Source organism: Mustela erminea, chromosome 4 (genome assembly GCF_009829155.1).
Source record: "Mustela erminea isolate mMusErm1 chromosome 4, mMusErm1.Pri, whole genome shotgun sequence".
NCBI classification, from domain to species: domain Eukaryota; kingdom Metazoa; phylum Chordata; class Mammalia; order Carnivora; family Mustelidae; genus Mustela; species Mustela erminea.
In genome coordinates, this window is record NC_045617.1 from 10,998,287 (window position 1) to 11,003,380 (window position 5,094).

Genomic DNA, 5,094 nt, shown 5'->3' on the forward strand with positions numbered 1-5,094 from the left:
CAGAAGTACATTTTCTGCTGTCAAAGAACATCTTCCATTAGAGGAAGCTGCTTATACTTTTTTTTTTTTCTTCTTAAGAGTGTTAATTCTGGTGTTCAGAAGTCCAGCTCCCCATCCAATGTTTTCTTCAAAACTTCTCCCAAAACAAACTCCCAAAGGAGTTTTCAAGACACACACAAAAAAAAAACCCCAAGGCCCCCCAAAACCAAAAAAGGATTCAAACCTGATTAGGATCCCCCTTTTGTTACAGTTGACGCTGTCTGGCTTATACTTAGTGATTAAGAAAATGCACGTGCATGTGTATTACAAATAATCCCACAACCTGCAATATGGGTCACTCGTCTATCTAAGGCCAATGACAATGCAAGTTGTTACAACATTTCCAGACTAGATCCTGGTGTGGAGAAAACTTAGAGGAAAGATTAGTTTTACTGAATCATCTGTACTTTCTTGTATGGTTTACAATGCACACATGCATTTGGCATTTAAAAATTCTTTTTGCCCTTATTTTTTATTTCTCAATGCCCCTGAGTCATTCATTCATTCACTGGGTAAATAGGTGTTGAGCAATTTGCTACATAATTGCACCATGCTCTGTGCTACAGACACCATAGAGAATCAGGCAGACATGAACTTGACCTCACAGCCTTGTAGGCTAGTGACTGTAGATCAAATTAATAGTTAACTTCATTATAACTGCCCATCTCAACTTAGGAATGATTATCTCGTTAAGAAGCAACACTTCTGGTTACTTTCAAGGTGAGAACCAATATAATCTGAAGACACAGTGGTCAAACAAGTCAGAGAGATGCTGAGAAATGTGACCGTTTGACAAATGTTAATTTGTAATATGTTCCCATATTTGGCACTATACTATGACAGTTGTCAAGAACTGTGTGTGCTTACTAAGGCATAAGGGTAAGTTCTAAATATGATGTGCTTGTTTTGTATAAAATGCAAATGAAATGTCAACAATACATTTTGTCTTTTTGATAAGTCAACATAAAGCATAGACTACTATAGAGACCTAGAGAATGTCTTATCTCAGGCCCTCATTTGAATGGAGAGGGGAGGCAGTGCTGGGTCACCCTTGCCCCCTACTTCAAGCACAGGGTTTAACTGACATCAGCTGGAGCAGACTGGCCTCACCACTGGGTCCTACTATAAAAAGAGAATTGCTGAAGAAAACAAAAGCTTCAAAGAGGACACTAGACTGTCTCCAGAGAATTGGTCTAGTGCAAAGCCTTGTCCTCCAGGATAGCTCAGAGGCAGAAGACTGATAAAGAAATGCTGCTTTAGGAACTGGTCTGCTTGAGATTTCTAGTAAGAGGGGATGGTTGCCTTTGAACCCCTTATGAATAAGGTAACCAAGGGTAGGTCTTAAAATTTCACTCTAAAGGTAGCATTTCCTTGGGAATTTTGGCCACTAAGAATAGAATGCAAAATGTTTTAGAGAGAAAGAATTAGCCAAAATAATTTATTAAAAGGCAGTTATCCATTTCATTAATTCTGAGTCACAATTGATTTTAAATGGCCTGTTATTTTATATACCACTAAGAAGGAAAAATCACTGCCCATTAAACTATGATACAATGTTTTCTTATCACTTAGAATTTATTTAATACTCATTTACAGAGCCTTTGGAACATAGACTTAGGATTTTATCTCCTATCATTCTTTGCCTACAGAAAAAAAGGAAAATATAAGGGATGTGAGCTGATTGGGGTATTCCTAAAACTTCTTAACATCCACAGTCCTGGTATTCTGGGTCACTTCTCATTTATTGTCATTGCTGTCCATGTTTGTGGACGTTCCTGTGCCTTTGAAGATGCCGATGGCTCATCGTTTCTTAAAGAATTGGTGAAATAACTAAAAGCCATTGGTGCAGAGCTGCTTACGGGCTCTGCTATTAAATGGTATGAGCCTGCTTTGACTCCCAGGTCAGAGATGCCGCTGCCCATTCAGCATCACCACAGACCTGCTCCTCACCCACTTTTGACTGTGAGCTCTTTTACAAAAGTGCATTTTTAATTTTTGGAGATTTTCTTTTCCGAGTTGCTGATATTCGGTGATGCTTGGACAATAGAACTCTGTCACGATTGTCACAGGGCACACAAAGATTCTCAGACACCAGCTCTGGGACACATCCCGATTTTGGATTTCAGAGACGTAAAGATGTAAAAAGAAATGTGACTCTCCGAGCTGATGAAATATGGCACCAAAAGATTCCTTGCCTTTAATGCTTTTCTCCCTTTGGTATTTGACCTATTTTGTTGCACACAAAGTAAATTAGCTGCTTTGTTTTGTTATTGCAAGTAATTCAGTTTGGGCTTGTGTGTAGTACCTGCCCGGCGTTCCTTGGTCAGCATTCCTTCCATTGCCTTTTTGGAACATGAGTGATCTTAGAGTTGCTAGGGGTGTTCCATCTGGAAAGAATTTTGTGTTTATAGAAATTTGGGAGATGCCATCCACCACATTTCTCTCTGGGGTTAGCACAATTACAATAGCGTATTAAAGCTTCTGAGAAGTCCTGTAGTGAAGAATCCCATTTAAATGCTTGCTTCTGTGTTCTCAAATTTATGTGACTATAAAAGTCTTCCCCCATTTTTTATGGGTGTACTCTAGCAGAGTTTGAGAGATACTCCTCTAGGGTATTTTACTGCTCAATCAAAATAGCTAAGCCTGAAACCCTACCGTAGGCCTTTGGTAAGGTCCTAACATTTATTACTAAGTTATTGATGATGGTTGCACCCCAGGGGAAGGGCATGTCCACAGAAGAGCTAACAAGCCCCCGGGGATTTTCCCAGTCCTCCCGCAGCATGGGACTGTCAGAGATAAGCCTTTTCCTCCAAGGCTTTTTTCCAGAGACTCTTCTATGCATACCTCCTATCTCAGACTCCGGGTCTGGTGCCTGTCGTAGTCTGTCCTCCGTTATGGTCTTGCACACGTCCCCAGCTTCCCTGCATGATCTCTATGGCCAAGTCTTCACTGCCATGTCCATATGTTCTCCGTCCTGGAAGTAATCTGGAGCTCTCTAATTCAGTGATCCCCATGTCAGCATTTCATATGCCCTTCAACCTCAGTACTTCCTGAATAGAAATGAATAAGATTCACATTCCTCCCAAACACACAGTTTTTGGGATCCTTCTATTGCTTAATAAGTATCCAGGAGATAAAACCCCTATCAAACATGACCCTGCCTTAGTCCCTCACTGTTAGCTTCCAAGTCCTATAAATTCACACTCCTGGATCCCTAGGCTGGGTCTTTCCCTAAATGCCCACTATGACCTTAATTCATGCCCTGGAATATTGGTGGCCTCTGAATTCTTTTTGCTAAGATCCATCTTTCATGCTGCTTGGTTGTTTTTTGACAATCACATCAAGCCATTCCTCTTGTTAAACAAATCTAGTTCCCACTGAATGAGAGTGTCCCGCATAAATCATTTGGAAATCACGAGAAGTTTTGGCCAAAAAGAGAATTACATATACATTTACAGTAGAATGCTAAGCAACCATTTAAAAAGTTGTACTTTATTCTTTATATGTTTTGATATGGAAAAAAGCTTATGCTATATTTTTAAGTGAAAAAAGAAATCAGATTACAAAATAGTATTTATCATCAGGAATACATATGTAGTTTTCATATCTATATAAAAATTACGGAAAGATATAAATGCTAAAAGTTTTTTATTTCTTGGCACTGAGGTCCCAAGTGGTTTTAACTTTTTTCTCTTTCCTATGTGTTTTTTTACTTTTTTAAATAGTGAAGTTGTATATTTTTAAAATAAAAAAATTAAAAGTATATTATTTGAAAGATTTAATTCTAACAAAACTCCCCTCCATGAAAGCTTCTCTACTGTTACTCTCTCCAATTCTCAGTACCCACATGCTTTGTGACTCAGAGAGCTCTCTGAGAACAGACCAGTTGGTGCTGAAATTATCTGCTTACCTGTATTTCCTGAACTGGACCATAAACTCCTTGAGGACAGAGGTCACATCTTATTTATCTTGTATTCGGATATTTAGCCTAGTCTGGCCCTTAATGAGTGTTCAGTAAATATTTAATGTGATTGAGACTGATTCTGTATTAAGGAAGACTGTAATTATGACTCATTTTTTGCTGGTACATAAATTGGCGTGGTATATATATTACATATGCTCACTATATGCTGGGCTCTGTTCTAGGCCTATGGCATGCATTACCTGGGAGGTGAAATTTGCGATTATTACTGTTTTTATGGGTGGGTAAATGGCGGCTTGCAGGTAAGAGTTGTCTGTGGTTTTGCTCAGAGCTACATATGCTTCACTTGAACATTTGCTTTTAAAAGCTATTAAACTGTCTCCTAGGGATCTACTGTTACCACACAATGACTTGGGAAACAAATGCACTTCATCAAGCTAAGGCCACTGGAGAGTCACAAGGCTCCTTCCTGATGGAGGGAAGGCTGGTTCTGACCAGAGTAGAGATTTAGCATCGTGCTTCTCCAGCAGAGTTTTGCCCAGAGCTGGCCCCATGGGCGGAAACTGGTACAGGGACTAGAGTCAACATGCTGACCTGAAGCCACATCTGTGTCTTTCAGTTGGCTCTTAAAGATGTGTTCCTGGCATTTCTGAGTTCCTGAGACCTGAGTGACAAAGAAAGAAGAAAGAAAGAAAGAAGAGGGAGAGAGAGAGAGAGAGAGAGAGAGAAGAAGATAAAGAAGCAGCAAAGCAAATAAGTCTAAAATTTTCTGTTCTGATTCAATCTCAAATGACTTTATTACCTTGACTTGAGTCAGCAATGTGTCTATATAGATGAAAAAGAGAACATGGTTCTAACACAGACTTGCTCTTACCTTTCCATGTATTAGAGTATTACTTTGATCCTCCAAATTTTAGGATTCAGAGCAGCTCATCCATCAGGCAGAGGTAAGTGGTTTCCACTTGGTAGGAAAAATAATGGCTCTGTTATTCCTCCCACTCTTGGCTGTCCATAGACAACATCTATGATGTCCCCTCACCGGGTTTCCTCTATGGTGACCAACTATCCAGGTTTGATTGGGACTGAGGAATTTTCTGCAATTCAGGACTTAAGAGTGAAAACTGGGATGATTG

General features: G+C 39.6%; 1 long non-coding RNA gene across 1 annotated transcript; it reads right to left on the reverse strand.

Annotated features, from left to right (window-relative positions):
- Nucleotides 1–2,214: 2,214 nt before the first annotated feature.
- LOC116587701 lies at nucleotides 2,215–4,264 on the reverse strand. The gene is made up of 3 exons (XR_004284585.1): nucleotides 3,950–4,264; nucleotides 2,884–3,089; nucleotides 2,215–2,426 (listed from the first exon to the last, which is right to left on the reverse strand). It is a non-coding gene; the product is annotated as an uncharacterized LOC116587701 (long non-coding RNA).
- Between the last annotated feature and the right edge of the window lie 830 nt (nucleotides 4,265–5,094).